The 23,527-nt window shown below is 33.9% G+C and overlaps 1 protein-coding gene across 1 annotated transcript in view; it reads right to left on the minus strand.

The window, feature by feature from the left end:
• PCDH15 (protocadherin related 15) overlaps positions 1-23,527 on the minus strand; it is a 1,588,775-nt gene that overhangs the window by 208,327 nt on the left and 1,356,921 nt on the right. The gene's annotated exons all lie outside the window — the stretch shown is intronic.

Consider the following 23,527-nt stretch of genomic DNA (forward strand, 5'->3'; position numbering starts at 1 on the left):
AATTGAATCTATTAACTGTTTGTATTAGTGCTGCTGCTTCAAATCTATATTTTGTATTTCCATTAAAAAAATAGTTATTCACACTTCAATCAGAGAAAGATTAAAGTGACATTGTATTGTACATTTTCTCCCCTTAAATGTGCTCCAGTGATCAATTTGTCCTGCTGCAGTGTAGTAAATTGCTCAACCTTAGCACTCCAGAGGTCTCCCATGATGCTCAGCTAGGATTTCCCATGATGTTCAAACACTTTAAGCTGGCTGAGCATCATGGGTAATGTAGTTCCAAAACCTCTGGAGTACCAAGATTGAGCTTTAACGTTGTTAGGACAGCATGGAACGTTCTACCTTATACAGCATTCTGCTGCCATTCCCTTTGACGTAGCTAAGTATTGTCCTGGGGGTCATGCCTAGTAGTGTAGGTAGCCCCCCATGATCCGATCCTGGCCTTGAAATCACGCTATGTGTTTACATCGGAACTTTGTTCTGATGTTAACACTATAGTATCGGCACAAAGGGGTTAATGAACTCAAGCGCTCCCTAAAGACTCTTCTGTTCAGGGATGCATACAACCTACCTTTCTTTATACCAGTTCCTCTCCTCCATTGCTATCCCCTTGAACCCCCTTAGCATGCAAGCCTAAGAACCCAGCTGTTTGTAGATCAACTTCTTAAGAGCTGACTACAACAGCGCGACTCTTGGCAGGGCCCTCTACCCATTTGATTCCTATAAATGCATATGTATACAGCATATAATATATTATCCTAATGTAGATATTACAAATATTAATTTGAGTCTGTACTATTCCACTAATTTAAATTATAGTAATCTAAATGAATAGATGAATTATTTTGATATCCACAAATAGTGTACCCTCTGAAACATGCTACGGATGTGAGCGCATGTAAATATGAGCATATATTGAAACCTTATTTTAGCATTCCATTACACAAGTGGCTACTTAAAGGCAATTAATAATAAGATCTGTAATACGTTTCAGACCTTTGACATTTTCTAGCTATTTGATCTGTTAAACAGTGTATAAATCTATGACATCTAACAGTCTGTATTATTAACGATATTAGTCACACGATATATGGTATATTTTGTAGCTATTTGAAAGCTGCACAAATCTCTTTATAAAGATCAGCAATAGCTGAATCCTACTATATCAGCATCTCCTACACAGACACAAAGTATGCTCTGAATATTCTTAAAGTGTATATACACACAAATTTAACTATCAAGCATACTCTTGTGATAATAGGAGTCACAGAATACTATCTATAAATAGCAATATGTCTAACTGCAGCTTGTTAAATTATATATCTGTTACACAGTCAGGATATTGCAACATGAATTGAGGATAAAGATACACCTACTCTATATTATGTTACTTTTATATGATATACACTATACTTAACCTTTTTTTCTGACAACATTCTACGCTAAGAGCCTCCCTTAGAGCCCCTTAGGGCCAATTCATCAGTGTTCATGATATATATATATATCCTGACTATGGATTAATATTGACATCCTAGGCCAGGCTTATATTACATATTTTCCACTGATATTGAATAAACTGTTGTGTATCTCGAGATACATATTACCCACCATCTCCCTGTGTTTTTAAAGTTGTTTTTTGTATGTATGTGAAACCTTTTTTTAATTCATCCAATAAAAGATTATATTTTAATCCCAATACTCTTCCTCCTCTTCATTTTACTACTAATCTGCCCAATAGGCCTTTAAGGAATGTGAGTTCTACACAAGTGTACATTATTGTCAGTCCCAGACTGATTTATTTGTGTTTTGTATACTCAGTACACAGCACCCCAGCTCATAATGTATTGCTATATATTGTGTCTATAATTTTTAGACCAACAATAGATAACTAAGATAAGCATTCCTTAACCCTTTACATCAGTAGTGCCATTAGTACCCCTGTTCTCTCTTCTTTTGATCCCTATAAATATTTCCTTGAATACCGCCTATGTTTATAGCGCAGCGTAATCTGTTGACGCTCTACAAATAACCGATAATAATAATAACTTGCAGTCAGAAGTTCTAAATATAATTTTGTAGAAAATTCTAAAAATATTGAATATTCTCATTCTATTAGTGTGAGAATTGCAATAAACTATATTTAATTTGAAAATCAAGCACTAATATCAATTTGTTTTTAAATAGCCCTATTTCAAAACTGCAACAATCTAATTTTTTTCTTTTTCTTTTTCAATAAAAGTTTTTTTTTTTACAATAATAGTATTTACTGTGTGAATACTTCCATCAATTTACACAATAATACATGTTTATAAGACTTTAGTCTGCAACAAACACATATTTCTACATGAAAACTTAATAGTTCTGTACATACATTAAGAAAATAAATGGAACATAACATTTCTACCAACACCGCAATAAGAAAAATAGAAAGATATATACTGGAAAAGGGTTAAAAGTTCAATAAACAGGTCACACCAACTAGTAAGTATATTAAAGCTTATATGTAGTTTATCAGCCTTGCAGCAGTATTTAATAGATCTAATCCTATTTAATCTAAATCCTTCAGAAAAGCTTGAAATCCAGGAATATTTATTTATATTTGTACACATGCTCAAAAGTAACATAGGGGAGAATTTATTCAACATGGGAGAACATTTAGCTCGGATAAAGGTGTTAAAAAATAATAATCCAAACATTTAGCATCTGCATTGTTATATCAACAAATATTGTGGTTTTAGGTTCTGACAAAAATGTAAGGAAAAATATTACACTATAGAAAAGGAGAATCACTGATTACCTAATAAAATATACATGTGCATGTTTAGAGTATTTTCCATTTACGGAACATTTAGTAGCTTTTGTTTTAACTGTTACTCAGATTTAAATTGTGAGAATGACAATAGGAAAAAAGGCAGGATCAGTAATATAATCAAATGTTTGTTTTTTTAACAATAAATGCTTCTGAAATAAGGAATTTGAGTCTTATAATAACTTAAATACATGGGTGTCTCTTTCATTCTTTCCCTGGAGTTTTACTCTGTCTGTCTATCTATCTATCTATCTATCTATCTATTTATCTATTTTTCTACCTACCTATCTATCTATCTATCTATCTATCATCTACCTATCTATCTATCTATCTATCTATCTACCTATCTATATATCTATCTTCATATAATATGTTATCGAAAACCATCAGGATTAAATTCTATTAAGGATATTTAATCAGAAAGCACCTTATTGCAGTGCCTCTGGCCTATATATCATTAATATAGAAATTGCTCGGTGCTAGTATCAACATTGCATATTCTAATCCTGACTTCAGTTTTGTTTTTTCTGGCCAACTGTGTTCATGTGATGTTCTGGGTTAACGCATGGTATTTTAACCCTTCTATTGGGGTGCCATTTTCAATAGCTATTTTAGCAAGACTTCCGGAGGGAGGGTCTAATAGCGAGGTCTTGCTGCTTGCGGCTATTATAGCCAGACAGTGAAGTACAGGGTATGTCACAGTTGTTAAGGGGTTAACGAACTACCAAGCTTTCCTAACATCAAGAAATCTATCTTCAAATATATCCTATCCCATCCCGTGTAGCCACTTTCAAATTTCTTGGAAATGTATTTGGCTTTTTTTTCCCTCCCTTCTGTGTTTTTGTTATGTATGTTTTGTTGGACGGCTCCCATATATTTGTAATCTTATAAGACTGCGGTTAGAATTGTTTATTTGACCTAATTAGGCACTGGTCAATCTTATGGTTATTTAGAAGAAATATGGTTACTGTCCTTCGATTATTGGTAATTCTGGTCTTGTCCAGAGACTTGTGGCCTTTAAAGATGTGTGTAGAAGTATGTCACTGTGGTCTTTTGTTATAGAAAAATTGTATTTTCTTATCATTGCTTTGTACTTAATGAAAATAAAGGGAAAAAAACAGAAGCACATAGGGTCCAAAGCAAGGGATAACTGCTGGAAAATCACATAACTGAACCATGAAGACAGTGACAGCTTTACCTCTCTAGTGCTCCTAAGCATTGTGAGGAACCCACATTCTCTATTTGTGTGTGTAGATATATAGGTAAAAGCATTATTCTTTTAATTTATGGTGGAGATAAAAGAATGGAATTAAAATCCTCCATTTCATAAAAGTAAGAGCCACAAAACAAATACTACATAACCAATTAGCACATCTATACTTGCTTTCCCCCTAGAAGTATTCTATATACATTGTTATCAATACACCAGAGAACTCTGGGTAACATATGCAATTGGATATACAACATTCCATGCTATTTGCTTCCAGTACTAAGTTCAACCACAGCAATCCCTTATGAGGTAGGTACAGCAAAAAACAAAACCACTTCTGGACAGCTGTTTGATTTGCTGCTAAGTGAAGCTTATTTCCAGTGGCAAAAACAATATGATGGAGATAAAAGCATGAGATTAAAATCCTCCATTTGTAGATAGTTAGGAATAAAGATAGATAGACTTATTTTCCCAATATTCAAAGGCTAAAAGCCTACATTACTGCCAGAGTATACAGATGAGAAAATAAACATTTTTCTTTTCCTAAACTCCATTAAAACATTTCTAAATTAGTAATTAATTTACAAAATGAAATGTTAAAGCAATCTAGGTGATAAAAAGTAATCAACAACTTTAATTAAAAGAAACATATAGGAATATTTATTTTTCCTAAACTTTTATATTTTAAATTGAGTTCCATTATCATCAAAAACAAAAAATCTCTCTTATCTTATCTTTTATTTAAACTTATTTGGTAAAAGAAAAATAAGATACAAACATCTTAGCTAGTACTGAGACAAATGCCATTTCTTTTTAAATACAATTTGATATTTTACAACAGCATACGTTTAAACAATTGAAATAATGGTCACATTCTTACATCAAACATGTGACTATCTTTGAAGATTCTCGACATACAATAATGTACTTTCAGAAGTAGGTCTATAGACATTGTAAAAATGACATTTAACAATGACCTTGAATGACTTTTTGAATGCATGACATTTTATTCATGCAGCAAAATACATTCTTCTTTCTTTTATTTAGTTTGTTGTTTAATAAGAAAAAAAAGTAAAACTATTATGTTCAATGACATTCAAAATGGCTGTAGGTTTCAAAACATTTTTTGAAACATATGCAGCACGGGTCATTTGGCTATGAACTACAACTCTACCTTGATTCTGCTTAAAGGACCATTAAATTCAGTAGATTTGCATAATCAATAAATGATAAAAAAAGACAATGTAATGGCACTTAATCTGAAAATTAAACTTCCACGATCCGATAGAACATGCAATTTTAAACAACTTTCCATTTTACTTCCATTAACAAAATGTGCACAGTCCTTTTATATTGACACGTATTGAGTCACCAGCTCCTACTGAGCATGTGCAAGAATTCACAGAATATACGTATATATGTATTAGTGATTGGCTGATGGCTGTCACATGATACAGGAGAAGTGGAAATAGACATAACTTTAAAATGTGTCAGAAAAAAATCTAATACTCATTAGAAGACCATGGGACCGGTTTATCATGTGTCTGGTGGACATGATACGCTATAGCGATCATGTCCGCCAGACATCGATAAATGCATTTATCATTGCCCAAGCACTTCTGGTGAACTGCTTGTGCAATGCCGCCCCCCTGCAGATTCGCAGCCAATCGGCCGCTAGCAGGGGGTTTCAATAAACCCGATCGTATGAGATTGGGCGGATTGCTGTCAGCTGTCTCAGAGGCAGCGGAGAAGTTAAGGAGCAGCAGTCTTAAGACCGCTGCTTCTTAACTCCTGTTTCCGATGAGCCTGAAGGCTCGCGCAGAAACAGATGTATTTGGCCCCATTCGGCCATGATAAAAAGTGCTATTACATTGTCTTTTTATCATGGATTTGTTGATTATGCAAATCTACAGCATTTACTGATCTTTTAATGTTTTTAAAACAAATTAACATCCTTTTTACTGCAATTATTTTTCAATAGCCAAATTCCACCCACCATTTATTTGCCTAATTTGGAGGAGAAAATCCGAGCTTTGGTCTGCTGACCATAAGGCTAACCATGGTCATAAAGTTAGTATAAAGTAGTCCGTTTTGCAGTTGTTATCAGTTGAAGCCAATTAGTAAAAGGTATATAGTAGAGTTAGCCTTGAGAAATCAGCAGAGTGCTTTTTATGTTCAGCGAAGAAGAAATTTCTCAATTTTCACAGCTAAATTAAAGAATATTCTTTATTTTGGGGCCAACTAGTAGCAATAACCAGCCACTTGTAACAGCTGGCTATTTATTTAACAAAATTTGCCCTTTTACGGGCGTACAATAAATTAGCGGTCCACTTGTACTCTAGTCCTATGTCTATTTACCAAAGAGTAACATTTTGAGAGGACATCTTGCAAAGAATAACAGGAACTGCAGAGATTGAGAGGAAGTTAGTAAATGTAGTCCAGTCAAGGACCCACAGACTATGTAGTTTTATTTACATTGCTGATTTTACTCTCACTTTTTGAAACATGTCCTAGTCTACATACAGCTTCCACTAAGCAATACATTTGCTTGCTTAAGCAGTATTATTTGCTGATATAATGGGATAGAATTCCTTTGATAAGAAGTTTCTGAAAATATATGCTGCTAGAGCACAAAGTTGTTTTAAAAATATATACATTTAAATATAGATGAAACAGTAAATCAAGTTGTTGCAAAGTTAACATTTTACGAATAGTGGGTTTGGAAACCTTTTTCCATATGCAAAGTAATCATTAGCTGCAGGCACAAGTACTCAATTTTAGTTTTAAAATCAAAACAAGCACTTGGTGTATCATAAGTGAATTAATTCATGTAAACTACAAGGGGATATGAGAGAATGTATATATTATGCAATCTATTTACATATCCTCAACATTTGTGTTGGTCTTACAACTTGTAATACCTTGTTTTCATTTTTTTCTAGAACAAGTCTGACTATTCTTTAGCCCTGGAACCACAATGTACTGTTATGTACACAGAAATTTAAAGGGGCATGAAACCCAAAAAATGTTTTTAATGATTTAGCTAGAACAAACAATTGTAAATAACTTTTCAATTTACTTCTATTATCTACTTAATTCTGTTGGTAAACTTTGTTAAAAAGCATACCTAGATAGCTCAGGAACTGGGAGCTAGCTGCTCATTGTCGGCTACACATATATACCTCTTATCATTGGCTTACCAACTTGATCTAGCTCCAAAGAAGTAAATTGCTGCTCCTTCAATAAAGGATACCAAGAGAATGAAGCAACACTGTGAATAGAAGGTTTTTTTGTGTTTTTTTGTCTCATTTATTTTTCTTTCTTTCTTTCTTTTTCTTTTTACAACATAGTTCAAAAGTGTGATTTTTTTTATTTATTTTTTATGCTGATACTTTTTTAAAAAACATTCGCAAAGTTAATGACCAATAATGGCTGTTAATGATAGCAAACCAAAATGGGTTAACGAGTGGGTTGCACTTGGGTCTATGAGTGTGTTGCAATTGGGTAGAGTGGTGTTTCTGATATATTTTTTTCTTTAAACATTATATATATATATATTTTAAATGTTTCAACCATTGAGAAAACCTTGTTATCTGATATAGGTCTAGATTAGGAATGGTGCGCAATTTAGTGCTCCTGCTCAAGCGTAAACTATGCTAGACCGAGATGTGCACAAAAACCTAGATTTATAATATCACAACAGTATTAACGTATATTCCCCCAAAGACCCATACTTGCATACTAACCCGACCGCATATATTCAAGAGCGCTAAACTCGACATGAAGTATATTTCACATTAAAATGTTCTTCACATAGAAGAATATGTTCTATTTATTCTTAAATACATATTTATATATTATCAAATGATTTTTTTTTTTTAAATATATATCTATATACATTTAATCACCAATCAGCAAGCACTTCCCAGGTGCTAAACAAAAAAAATGGGTCGGTTCCTAAGCTTACATTCCTTTCCACGAGCGTGAGCACTGTGTTATCTATATGACACACATGAACTAACACCGTCTAGTGGTAAAAAACGTTCAAAATGACCTGAGAGAAGAGGCGGCCTTGAAGGGCTTAGAAATTAGCATATGAACCTCCTAGGTTTAACTTTCAACTAAGAATACCAGGAGAACAAAGCAAATTGGTGATAAAAGTAAATTGGAAAATTGTTTAAAATTACATTGTCTCTCTCATGAAAGTTTATTTTGGACTAGATTGTCCCTTTAATAGACTTTTTACCTCTGTGATTACCTTGTAAGCCTCTGCAGAATGCTCCCTTATCTCAGTTCTTTTGACAGACTTGCATTTTAGCCAATCAATGCTGACTCATAAATATCTCCACGGGAGTACAATGTTATCTATATGGCTCACACGAACTAGCGCTGTCTAGCTGTTAAAAACTATCAAAATGCACTGAGATAAGTAAACTTGATATTTGTTTGAAATTGCACACTCTGGGGTTGATTTATCAAATGCCGGGCATACATGATTCAAGAAATGCTTGCGCAATGCTGCCCCCTGCTCATTTGCGGCCAATCAGCCGCTAGCGGGGGGTGTCAATCATCCTGATCGTATCTGATCGGGATGATTGCAGTCCGCCATTTATGACCGCTGCTTCTTAACTTAAGTTTCCGGTGAGCCGGAAACTTTGGGGGTAGATTGCAGCATCCTCTGCTTATTAAATCTACCCCTCTGTCTGAATCATTTAAATTTAATTATGATTTTACCATGGTGTTCTTTACCATGAATGATACAAAATATTTAACATAAATGTTTATTTAATAAAATAATACACATTATATAGATACATGAAAACATCAGTATTTTAAAATTAAAAGAATAAATACAAAAACTATTACTGCTCCTTTGATACTGATATGATTTATTTTATTTTGCTAGAGTTAAAGAGAAAGAAAAAGTTAGCTATGGACAATTTACTAGCCACCCCAGTACATCAATGACCAATATTTCATTTTGTCCTTAGAGTTCTAGTTACAGCTAACTAACAGAAAACAGATACTGGTCAGCTCACATTGTATTTTTATATCGGTGATTGATAGTTCAGGCAAGAATGAAGGAATGTGCACAGGATCTGTAATAAATTCTTCCATCCCACCACAGCATATATCTACAGGACTGCAAAACACTAAGCAACAATAGATTTAAAGGGACAGTCTAGTCAAAAGTAAACTATCATGATTCAGATAGGGCATGCCATTTTAAACAACTTTCCAATTTACTTTTATCATCAACTGTGCTTTGTTTCATGGTAATCTTAGTTGAAAGCTAAACCTAGGTAGGCTCATATGATAAATACTAAGCCCTTGAAGGCCGCCTCTTATCTAAATGCTTTTTTTATTTGCCTTTCACAACAGGGGAGAGCTATTTCATGTGAGCCATATATATAACATTGTGATCACGCCCGTGGCTTGTGGCAGACACTGCACTAATTGGCTAAAATGAAAGTCAATAGATAATAAGTAAAATATCATGTCATCAGGGGGCTGTCAGAAGATGCTTAGATACAAGGTAATCACAGATCTAAAAAGTATATTAATATAACTGTGTTGGTTATGCAAAACTGGGGAATGGGTAATAAAGGGGTTATCTATTTTATAAAACAATAACAATTCTGGTGTAGACTGACTGTCCCTTTAATAGGCAAAAGTGAAAGCAATATATTCTTTAAAGGGGCAGTACAGACCTTATAATTATATAATAAAGACATTTCTATTGTATTTCAATAGACTAAATTATTAGCCAAGTCTAAACATTTTATTAAACTAATAAATATCTTGTTTGCTTAAAATGATTTTCAGTACAGCTATGGTGCATTTGTTTGCAGTAATTATCAATTAAAGCCTACTAGGGGCATATATGTAGCACATTTAGCCTATCAACATCTGCAGGTGAGCATTTCAAGTTCTGAGAATGAGAGAACCCACAGTTTCTAGTGCTAAATTACATAAAAAGGGGACAAAATAAATACAGAATGTATACTACAAAGTATTTTAACTAGGCACAATAATTAAATGTCCCTTTACAATACCTTGGCAAAGGCAAATATGTGCTTTGCTCTTGCAGTACATAAATACATTACATGAATAGAATGAATGGTAAATAATCTAGTAACTGATTAATTGAATTTATCATATGAAATTGTAGTCATTATTGGTAGCCATTATTGGTCATTAAAGAGATAGGAAAGTCAGAATTAATCTTGCTTTATTCAGATAAAGCATGTACTTTTAAGTCACTTTTAAATTAACTTCTATTTTTAAATGTGCTTTGTTCTCTTTATATCTCTTTTTGAAAAAGAATACCCACATATTCTACACTAGTGGGAACTGGTTGCTGATTGGTGCCTGCACACATAGATGTGTTCAGCTACCTACCAGTAGTGCAATGCTGTTCCCTCAGCAAAGGATAACAAGACAATGAAGCAATTTTGATAATAGAAGCAAATTGAAACGTTATTTAAAGCTCTATGTTCTATCCAAATCATGAAAGAAAATGTTGAGGTTTCCTGTCTCTTTAACTGTGCCATTGTTGGGAAATTGAGATCGAATTTTGTGGGAATTATCTACCTTGGTTGTGTTTGAAATAAATAAAATGAAAATTATAACATCTCATTTTTCCAATATCAAGGTAAAATTTTGGAAAGATTAAGATTGTTCCTATATTAGTAAAATCAGTGACATATCTGTCAATATTTGTGGAAGCTTATAAGAGACAGACACTTTGCAATGGTTAAAGGGACAGTCTACACCAGAATTTTTATTGTTTTAAAAGATAGATAATCCCTTTATTACCCATTCCCCAGTTTTGCATAACCAACACAGTTATAATAATATACTTTTAACCTCTGTGATTATCTTGTATCTAAGCCTTTGCAAACTGCCCCTTTTTTCAGTTCTTTTGGCAGACTTGCAGTCTAGCCAATCAGTGCCTGCTCCCAGATAACTTCACGTGCACGAGCACAGTGTTATCTATATGAAATACGTTAACTAACACCCTCTAGTGGTGAAAAACTGTTAATATGCAATCTGAAAAGAGGTGGGCTTCAAGGTCTAAGAAATTAGCATATGAACCTCCTAGGTTAAGCTTTCAACTAAGAATACCAAGAGAACAAAGCAAAATTGGTGATAAAAGTAAATTGGAAAATTGTTTAAAATTACATGCTCTATCTGAATCATGAAAGTTTATTTTGGCCTAGACTGTCCCTTTAAGCTTATGGGCCCTTAACATTGTCAGAATTGGAAATTGTTTAATTTTCAGAATTAAATTACAGAAAATCGGAGCAAAATAAATAATAAAAGTAAATTCTAAAGTTGTTTACTACAAATAATTAAACATTTTACACTAAAATCTCAAACAGTTTAATATATCTATAATCTGTTGTTGATTCATATGTTGTCCTATGTTTGGCTCTTTGTTAGCTTAGTTGGCATTTTAACCAGCACAGTTGTTTGGGTGTTTTATAAACAGTATATTAAAAAATCACACTTTTAACCCTTTCGTGACAGGGTTAAAGTGTCTACATCGGAACACCTGTTCCGATGTAGACAAATTGAAACTACGCGATCGTGCATACGATCGCGAGATTTCAATTATTGGATCGCATCTGGGGGGCGTCCCTACAACCCTAGGAACGCCCTCCAGACCGCGATCAAGTCCTTGAAGCGCAGAAGGCTTCAGGACAGCCGCTTGTTATGACGTTCTATTCCGTCATAACGGCTTTAAAGCCCAGTGTAAATATGACGGAATAGAACGGCATAACGGCGTTAAAAGGTTAAACTATGTTGAATGAAGAAAGAAAGTAAGAAAGAAAGAAAGAAACTGATATAGCCAACAAGAGAAAATGAGATAGAAGAGAGGAGTGAAGAAATAAAGAAAGAAAGTGATATACAGGAGCTAATGAGAGAAAATTATTTAGAAGAGAGGAGGAGTGTATATAGACAGAAAGAGAAAGTTATAAAAAGAGAGGAAGGAAGGAATGAAGGAAAGAGAGAAAGAGAATGAGAGAGAGAGAGAGAGAGAGAGAGAGAGAGAGAAAGAAAGAGAGAATGAAAGAAAGAAAGAAAGAAAGAAAGAGAGAGAGAGAGAGAGAGAGAGAGAGAGAGAGAAAGAGAAAGAAAGAAAGAAAGAAAGAAAGAAAGAAAATGATATAGTCAGCGAGAGAAATGAGATAGAAGAGAGGAGTGAAGAAATAAAGAAAAGAAAGTGATATACAGGAGCTAATGAGAGAAAATTATTTAGAAGAGAGGAGGAGTATATTTAGATAGAGAGAGAAAGTTAGAAAAAGAGAGGAAGGAAGGAATGAAGGAAAGAGATAAAGAGAATGAGAGAGAGAGAGAGAGAGAGAGGGAGAGAAAGAGAGAGAGAGAAAGAGAAAGAAAGAAAGAAAATGATATAGTCAACGAGAGAAATGAGATAGAAGAGAGGAGTGAAGAAATAAAGAAAGAAAGTGATACACAGATGCTAATGAGAGAAAATTATTTAGAAGAGAGGAGGAGTGTCCAGGAGGAGCACTGATTGGGACACATTGTCCAGGAAGGATACAAGAGAGCTCAGAGGTCCTATGTGTCCCTGCTTGGAGTCGGTATACCAAGTTACAGGTGACATCTGAAATTGGCAATGACAATTCCTCCATAACCGCTAAGATGCAGTATACTAAACATGGGCTCATATCCTATATATATGGTACTTTGATTCTTCATTTGTTGTTACCCAGTTCCCAGCTTCTACAGAGCCAGATGAAAATAATGGAGTGTCTACCTTGTCAAAGAGTTGGGGTTGGATGATGGTGGTTGCAATTTTGAGATTTTCATTGACTCACTGGGTATAATTTGTCCTTTTATGGGACTTGTACATGACTACTTTTTGTCTGACCCTTGAAGTTTTGTTATAAATGCATGTATGTACTTGGTGACTTGCAATGTTTATACAGTAACGGTTTCTAAGTGTTACCATAGCCAGAGTTTAATGTTACCCCATCCTACCTCCTAAGTTCCCTATACTGAAATAATAGATAGCCAAACCTGGTCTATTCAGTTGAATTATTTTATCTTACTCCTATGGACTTTTTCTCAAAGTTCTACTGCTTAAGATTTCCCAAATTTGTTTCCTCACGCTAGTTATAGGTGATATCTTTTTCACTAGTTTGTTTGTTCTCTCTCCCTTACAGCCTGATATTTTTTATTACTCAGGTCTTCTCACCCCACCTAATCATCACCACTTATTATAATAAGCATATTACTATATGGGGCAAGGCAAAATATAGAAATTGTGTATTTTTTATATATTATTCCCCTATATATTACCTGACCCTATTTTCAAAAGGTATGTTGTTTCGGGGGTGAGTGAATCAGGTTCTGTCCTTTACCATTCCTATAGCTTCATAAATACAGGTTCACAAAACCTATTACATCTCAGTGGAGAGTGTGCAGATGTTTGCTAGCCAGTCATTTTTGTTTTGTCTGAGCTATGATGTAGTTTATATTTACTATACTACTGAACTAATGTCAATATATCTTATGTATAGGGGTTTTCAAATAATGTTCAGCAAGTATGACTCCCTGAGTATTTCATATGACATTCAAACTGGAAGTGACATTGCCGTGTTATCAGCGGCCGAGATGGCATGGCTCATATTATTAAAGTCAAAACCCAATATATATACTATATTTCAGTGAAATAGAATACTAAATCCTTATAGTCCCATATGTATATGGAAACTACACTCTGAGAACCAGCTACTAGTTCACATTTAGACAGATAGCCACTACATTTCAATTAAGATATATGTATACATCTATTCCAACTGCGAACCTAAAAAGCAAATTGACTAGTCCTCACCTAGATATCACCCTATTACACATAGTCCGAGGGGCATCTGCCTCCCTATTACTTAGGTAAGATAATGGTATGGTCTTCAGCGACTCTTTGTAGCGAACAAAAGGAAGGTATCTCCCCTGTGAGACAGAGTGGGTCATATCCAATACCCCTTTTCCGTCTTTGTCCAGTGGTGACAGCAATCCCTGAGGGGAGATACAACACATACACCACATATCCCTTTACAATATGGGTTACACATATGCCCCGGTACCTTATGGGTCCAGTTGTGGTATACTTTCTATACAACCCGCCCTTAAATTTATATTAATTTATATTTCTTTATTTTTGCCCCCTAGCCTCACCACTTTAAGTTTCTGTTGGCCCCGCCCCCCACTACCCCTTATCCCCCCTTTATACCATTGAGCTTACTTCGTAAGCAAAGGAAAATAAATCCTATAGAAACACTTATTTTCTCTTTACATAGCAACAACCTAATTCATTCATCAACATTTCTTTTCAGTGATCTTAAAAATGCCCAGTTATCGACAGACTTTGAAGGGTGAACAACACATTTTCTGTATTGCAGTGGAATAGACAGATTGATAAATGATCTATTGTACCACTGCTACTATTCCGGTATTAATTGTACGCATATGTCTGATCACCTGTATTTCTCAGAGACGGTGATGATTTGTTGATGAGTGTAATACATATGTTTACAGAAGAACAAAATGTTACCCATTATGGTTGAAATTTATTACATAGTTTGCTGTTGATATATACACAATGTTTTATACTTTACCAAGCCCAAAAGGGGCTATAGACTCAACTTGCTTGCCTCCATTGAGTATTTATATATTACCACGGTCCAATAGTGGCCTACTAATTTCAGAAGAGGTCTATATAATTATAAAAATGAGGTTACAGCTATCTCTGCCCATTTCATTTTGAATCTGTATTTTCCTGACTGTACACTGTTTTATTACTGTGAATTGTATCCCAACGTTTATACTACTTAAAGTTTTGGTAATTCTACATACACTGTATATGTTTATAACAACCTAAATAAAAAAAAACAAAAAAAAAACTAATCTAAACTGATGTATTTTTTATCAGATAAAAATCCCCTTCAGGCATTACCAAAGAAACTTTACTTTTAATTCCCGGAACAACTGTAAGTCCACATATAAAGGGGCCGAATTATCAAGCTCTGAAGCTCTAAAGACCGCTGCTTCATAACTGATCCGCTGCCTCTGAGACTGCAATCTTCAATCCACCCATCCTAAACGATCGGGCTGATTGACACCCCCTAGCGGCATATTTCCAGTGAATCTGCAGGGGGCAGCATTGCAGAAGCTGTTGTGGTGAACTGCTTGTGCAATGATAAATGCAGACAACGTATGCTACTGGTATTCAGCGATGTCTGTCGGACATGATACGCTACAGCGTATCATGTCGGACAGACATTGATAAATTGGCCCCATAGTCTTTGTATTAGAATACATTTGTGATAAACATTATGTAGGACACACTAATTCTTCCTCTTTAAATAACTCAGTGTGACACACTAATTCTTCCTCTATAAATAACTGAGTGTAGAAACGTGTGTTAAGGGACATAGTATTTACACAAATGTGAAGGATTTTCATAATAAAGATCACTCTCAGTTAAAAGTGATTGACCAGATCCTTCCAACAGAAGTTGGTCAAAGTCGATGTTTAGAGAAAAAAGAGATAGAGAGTGGATCTATAAATAGCAGACACTGGAGCCAAGCGATTTGAATAGGGGAAATTATTTGGCTGTTAATTATTATTTAAGGTTTTGTTTTGATTATAAATAATAGATAGATTTTTGTCCCTTTAGTGCATTTCCATCATTTTTTCTTCATGGTGATGTATTGTTTATTATAGCTGTGCCGCCAAGAAAATTTTGTTTCGGATTAAAAATTTGTTCTGAATATTCATTGAAATTATTTTCCCTGAATATTTGAAGGCTGCACTATTCAGTATTCATTTAGTTTAAAATTAAAGGAATACTGAATTTTTATTAAACATTTACATTTATTTTCGTTAAAACAAATAAAATGTTTCAGACCTACAGGTGAGTGCGCTAAGGTAAGTATTAACTGCTTAAAAAAAAAAGTAAACAAAAGAATTTTAGTCAGTATTTTTTTTTGTTTTCTATATTTTCATTGGTGCATTCATTTGGATATTCGTTTCATTTTAACGAAACAAGAATCTGGTTTTCATGACAAATGTGTATTTGTCCGATAACAAATGCTCATCTCTATTGTTTATTATCATTTTATGGGTCTAGTTGTCTAGTACGGTAATCATTTAAAGTTATTCTTTGGGATTATCTGTGCAAATTTCCCTATGAAGTGGTCTTGGTTTTTATTTTTATTTACTAATACTGTATATATTTTCTTTTTCTTCTAGTTACATGGTTTTATTATCTGTTAAGCAATGTTGTTATTTTATGTTTTTATTTGGTAAGGTTGTATTCACTCACCATATGGGTCTGGCAGTATTTTACTTATGTTAAATGTAATCCTTAAATTGTCATAGCCTCATATATGGATGCTTATATAGCTAATGTGGGTTTAATTTAAGATTTGCATTCTGTACCTTGGAGCATATGTTTGATCTATTGTATATGTTGTATTGATGCTTATTGTATTCTAATAACTATTTGTTTATTGTTATTTAATTACGTCTCTACACTTAGATGAGAACACTTTGTTTTTGTTTGTTTTTGCTTTTTCAGATTAATGCTGGTGTGGTTACAGTCTTTTCAAAAGTTTTAGCTGCACCTTTTAGTTTTAATGCCTTTTGAAAGAAGAGAGATGTTGTAACAATGTACTTATTTCACTATTGAATTGCCTAGGGGCCCAATTATTTAACATTTGCCAGATCAGACATGATAAACCTTGCTGATACTCGCAGTCGCTATCTTTAGGGAATTCTCTAAAAAAAAATGAGCTGCCCCTGCAAGTTACGAGATGCCTCCTTTAAAATGAAATGCTGTTCGCTAGAAAGGGAAACCGCTGGGGAGAGCAAAGTTAGCAAGGAGCAGGGGAGACACTTTAAAAATGAAATTCAGTTTACCCTGTATTCTGCGCATAGTATCTTAAAATCACCTGCCCTTTTCTATTAGGGTAATGAGAGTTTTTTGACACATCTCACTACTTTTCAGTTTACAAGATAAAATAGCGAGAACTGCAGGGGGAATATACCAACACCTGGCAGAGGAGTTTCAGTTACCACCATAGAGTACCTCTATTTAGCCCACTCATTTCATAATAAGGAAAACAATACGTATTGAATTCCATCCTTATAAGAATTAATTTCACAATGGTTTTTGCATTTGAAGTACAGTTTTATTACAAGTTCTACTGTGTGCATAAAATAGTTTTATTTCCTGAGTAATAACACAAATTTTAGCATAAAATATGATTTTTGGTGAACAATGTTGTTACATGTTTTAATGTGATTTAACGATAAGCATTTTTACTGTACCTTTCAAAAAAACTATTTAATTGTTTTATAAGATTTTTAAATTATGAATTATAATTTTTTTGTGATCCCTAAGTCATACGCATCTCCTTCACATACTTAAATTAAGTAAACACCTCTTTGTGAAAAAAACAGTATATACATATATACATACACACTATGGATTATTTATAATTTGATTTACATTAATTATTAATATTTTTTTAAACCAACAGGAGTACACTAATTCTTTATGTGTGCAAACCCGACATGAGTTATATTAAGGCGCGTTATGTATTTAATAAATATAAAATATTGGGGCTTTATATTTTTTTTTCTCACCACTTACTGAAACCAAAAAAAAATGTTTGGCAGAATTACCAAAATTACACTGCCTACATAATTAATTCTGACTGATAGAAAACACATAGTAGTAGTAAGCCAATTTTATTTTTTGCATTAACATAGATGTTTAAAATGTATAGTTGAAATGGAACAAAATATATCGAATTAATGTCAAAGCAGACGTTAAAATATGAATGCGTGGTGATTTTATTGTTCATTAAAATAATGTGTTTTCTTTGTCAGCGGAACACCATTGCAAAAAAAAAAAAAAAAACTATAATATTCTACTCAAACTGAAATAATTATTGACCAAACATCTTGCCATCAATATATTACGTAACATGAGCACTAAAATCACTGTAGCAGGTCATAATGTTATAATATATGAACATTTAATAGCCGCCTGTGGCCTTTTCTCAATACTTAAAATAAAATAAGTGAGTCTTAAAATAAAATAAGCAAGTTCACAAAGATGTTCAAAAGTTTCATATTGCAGAGTATTGCTAACTTAAAGGAATATTACATTCAGAATGAAATATTCTATAAAATGATTAATCATGCATAGTAAAATATCTGCAATGTACGTTCTTTGTTTATTTCTGCACTTTTTGCTATTATTAAATAACCACCGCAGTTTAGCAACCAATGCCTACAGAAAGGAAATGGCAGACTGACATTGCAACATTATTTGCAGTGATTGCTTAATCAGTGCAAAAAAAACTCATTTGTATTCATCTTTAAAAGACCACAACAAAGCATTTGAGAGAAATATACTGAAAGGGTATGTCTCTGAAATACAAAACAATGCAGCATTTTGTTATCAAAAGAAGGGCTAGATTACAAGTGACGTGCTATTTAACCCTCCTGCTGAAGTGTAAACTTCGGTAGAAGTAATCTTTTTGCGCGTGAGGTAGTGAGCGTATAATAAGTTTAAAGTAAATGTTGTGAGAGAGTGAAAACCTGATGCACACTAACTTCAGGACTTCTGATATTGCAACTACACTAATGCATTGTCACATAGACTTCAATAGAAAGCGTAAAAGAAAAAAAAAACCCTGTATAACTCTAACCTGACAGGAGTTTCAAATATTTCACATTCCAATGTTATATATATATATATATATATATACTGTATATATATATATATATATATATATATATATATATATATTGTATATATATATATATATATATATATATACTGTATATATATATATATATATATATATATATATATATATATATATATATATACTGTATATATATATATATATATATATATATATATATTAGATTACCGTTATAAGATATACTAAAGATCTATACTAAAGATCCTTAAAAAAACTGGAGGTTGTCCGGTTTAAAGAATGACTGAGTAGAGTATAACAATGTTAGAATAAGTGTCTAACAGAGTTTCCCCACAGTCATTGCTTTCAAAGTTCAGTGTTTGTGCACGTTATTGACTGCTTTATATCTGTCACTAATTGTCCTCAGCACAAGAGAGAGAGAGAGAGAGAGAGAGAGAGAAGGGGAAACCTAGGTATCAACATGACAGCACCAATTACTTAATAGGAGCTCAATATAATTGGAAAGCTCACAATTTTCAGAGTTAGAGAGATATAAAACAGTCTGTTTCATAGTTCTAATAAAAAATCACTAAGAAATGGGTTAAACTTAATAGAAATAATTGCAATATGAATTATTCATAATTTTAAAAGGTGTTAACCTTTTATTTATTTTTTGTTTTTGAAGGTCCATTACTTCCTGTCACAGGCCCACAAGGGGATGTGGTCTCTACAGGAAGGCAAAAGTGTGGCTTTCTAGGAGACACATGCAATAGCTCCAGTCAGTTTCTTGGCCATGCTCAATAGAGGACTGTTGATGCAAAAATCATGTGACAGTAGAACCTACGTTTTATAATGGTATATTATTTTTTTTTACTAAGGAGCACTGATTCATATCCTTTTAAATTGTACCAAAAAGGTAAAAATAATGAAAGTATATTGCTAAATAAAATTACTACACATAATCATTCATTTTATATTACATTCTCATAATTCTCATTTTCACAACACACCTAGTTTTATAGCAGAAGACAGGCGTGCATGGCAGGAAAACATAAGTTTATTTAGCACTGGAACATATTTTACAGGGGGTTAAACATAATTAATTGGTGCAATAATAAAAATGGAGCATTTATTTTTGCCACTTTCATACCCCTTTAATCAATTTCTTTATTTTTTAAATGTGTTTGTTCCACCTTCAAAACTCCCATCCCTTCAAACAGCTATAAAGAATCAACTCAGAATTTGCTAATATATTCTGTAAGTTACAAAAAAAGTTTTTTAGGGCCTTGTTAATGATGTATGAGTTATAAGGCAGGATAAAACTAATTAAAAGGAAATCAAATGTAAATAAATTAAATGTAATTGTGAATTAAATTACAAATGGTTCATGCCAAACTATTAATATGTTGTGTTCTTTCCTCCTGAAGAAATCACATTAATCTATTTGAAACACAATTATGTTGCTAATTATTTTTACAGTTAATCTTACATGCAAGCCCAATAACAATTCTACAAATTCAGAGTGTGATTGTTGTATATGTGTATTAGTGTTTTACAAAAAAGATGTAGTCATTTCTTTATAGACATGCAAAGTAATGGCTTACAGTAAATTAAAAGAGTTTATTCTTCTATGTGTATTATATCTGGTTAATAATAATCAGTACACAGGCCTGGATTGAGCATAGGGTATACAGGGGGCATACAGGGCATTTGCCTGGTGGACCAGGGCCAGTTGTGGGTCGGGGCCTGTTGCATTAGCCTTTGTCAGTATTATTATTTGTGCATGGTTCAGGGCCACCCCTACCTCTAACTGCCTTGATGTGTCTGTGAGCCAAACACGGCCAGTCCTGCATCGCTCAGGTGCCTGTTACTTTGAATAACTTTGACCACACAGGCTGATGAGCAATATGCGGTTATTCTTATTTAAAAGTGAACTTCAGTAGCTTCTGTTTTTACATAGATTTTACAGTGTGTTTTTACTTGCTCAGTGTGCCTAGAGAGTTATGGCTGCACCTCACTGACGAGGCCCACACTAGGACGTAATGTACGTCTGGGGTTTTGCCGTTTCTCTCGTTCATAGAGGGATTGCCTGGTATTCCGGGGCTGGTTTTGTTAAGTCAGGATCAGACTGATATGCGACAGGAAAGTTCTTCTCTGTGTAAGGCACATGTTGAGCAAAAAGAGGCTGCTTCTTGGGTGGTAACTAGCCATAGAACAAGCTATTATGCTATTGTTCGCTCCCAGGTTGAGTGTTTCTCTCTTTTTATTTATGTAAATTATGACACTTAGTGAAGTCTCCCTAAGTATGATGCGGGAATACAGATGTGGCCCCGTTGCTCAGTGTGCCTAGAGGAATATGGCTGCACCTCACTGACGAGGCCCACACTAGGCCGAAATGTACGTCTGGGGTTTTGCCGTTTCTCTTGTTCAGAGAGAGATTGCTTGGTATTTCAGTGCTGGACTGTACTGTTAAGTCAGGATCAGACTGAAATGCTACAGGAAAGTTCTTCTCTGTGTAAGGCACATGTTGAAGAAAAAGAGGCTGCTTTCTGGGTGGTAACTAGCCATAAAACAAGTTATTATGCTATTGTTCGTTCCCAGGGTGAGCACTTCTCTCTTTATTTATGCAAATATTTTAGATGGAATTTAATTCATCAGTTGTAATGAAGATGCACTATAACTTACTTTTTAATATAGTGCTGGCCGCCCCGTTCAATTTAGTTTTTTCTGTGAGCTAACAGTTTGAACTGTTCTCCAATCAGCGCTCTAGCTACAACAAAAGTGCCTAAATGCAAGAGCGCTGATTGGAGAATAGTTCAAACCTTTAGCTCACAAAAAAATATGACTTTAAATGGGCGGCCAGAACGTGGGGTATTTGAATTTCATATCTATATTAAAAAGTAAGTTATAGCGCATCTTCTACAACTTATGAATTAAACTCCATTTAAAATATCACTAACAATCCAAATCTGTTTTAATAAAGGGGAGAGTTTACCATCACTATAACTGTGTTGGTTATGTAAAACTGGGGAATGGGTAATAAAGGGATTATCTATCTATTTAAACAATACAAATTCTGGAGTAGACTGTCCCTTTAACTCTTTTGTGGGGGTTAAACACATATTAAGATAGGGTCAGTAAAGCAAAAATCATATGCTCTTAGAATATAAAGCTTAGAATGCCTCTTTAACCCCTTTAACTCTCCTTCTATAGCTATCACGCAGCTATTCCCTTTTATCTTATCATTTCACTAAGTCCTTTACTGGGACATTAAAGGACCAGTCAACACAGTAGATTAGCATAATCAACATATGCAAGATAATAAGACAATGCAATAGCACTTATTGAGAACTTCAAATGAGTAGTAGATTTTTTTTCTGACAATTTTAAAAGTTATGTCTTTTTCCACTCCCCCTGTACCATGTGACAGCCACCAGCCAATCACAAATGCATACACGTACCATGTGACAGCCATCAACCATTCACAAATGCATGCATTACACACTTATTCTTGCACATGCTCAGTAGGAGCTGGTGACTCAAAACGTTTAAATATATAAAGACTGTGCACATTTACTTAATGGAAGTAAATTAGAAAGTTGTTTAAAATAGCATGTTTTATCTGAATAATGAAAGTTTAATTTTGATTGAGTGTCCGTTTAAAAAAACCCTGTTTTTTCTTTCTTGGTTCAGATAGAGAATACAATTTTAAACAACTCTCCAATTTACTTCTATTATCTAAATTGCTTCATTCTCTTGGTATTCTTTGTTGAAAAGCAACAATACACTAATGGGAGCTACTTAACACTCTGGGTGAGCCAATAAGATGAGGCAAATTTGTGCAGCCACCAATCAGCAGCTCCTGAGCCTATCTTGGCATTCTTTTCAACGGGGGATAACAAGACAACTAAACAAATTTGACAACTAAAAAAATGTGGGTTTCATGTCCCTTTAAAACCTCCTCTGTCACTTTTTAATGAAATCGCTTTAAACAGTTGTTAAAGGTATTAAAATTATTAAAGGGACAGTAAACAACTTGTAGTTACAATAAATTACAATAAAATAACATACTGGGTCATTTTGAAAATGTTTGCAGTGCATTATCACATTGTGCACTACAATTGATTTTTTTATATTCAAACGCCACCCACCACTTGCCTTCATTGGAGAAGCCAATTCTCATTCTTGTCTTATCTTTTATGCTAAAACCAATTTGGAACATATATGTAGCAGGGTTAGGCTTGTAAAGCCTGCCATGTCATGTGCACCATCAGTTTTCAGAATAAGAAAACTCTTACTTTTCTCTTAAATTACAGGGGGGAAAAGACACAATAAATAAAACAAGTATATTGCAAAGTCTTTCTACTACAAATAATCAAACAAGTGTGTAAAGCCTATTCTCTCTCGTGACCAATCGCGTGAGAGAAGGCACTGTCAATCACTGAGAGTGAGCAGGCTCTCTGTGATTTCTCCTTGCCACCTATGCAAGGGGTCTGGAGCAACTTACATTGCTTAGTACATGGAGCCCAAAATGGTCAAACAGGCAAGAGCTATGTAATGAGTAATGTCAACTAGGGTTCAAAAATGAGTGTTATACCTCAGGCATATGCTTTGTACCTATATTTAATTTGCAACATTTATACTTTAACTTGTTTACATATATATTATGCATTTGTGACAGTGGTAAAGGGGATGTTTGAGTTTAAAGGGACATGAAACCCAAACGCTTTCTTTCCTGATTTAGGTAGAACATAC

Source organism: Bombina bombina, chromosome 9 (genome assembly GCF_027579735.1).
Source record: "Bombina bombina isolate aBomBom1 chromosome 9, aBomBom1.pri, whole genome shotgun sequence".
Classification (NCBI taxonomy): domain Eukaryota; kingdom Metazoa; phylum Chordata; class Amphibia; order Anura; family Bombinatoridae; genus Bombina; species Bombina bombina.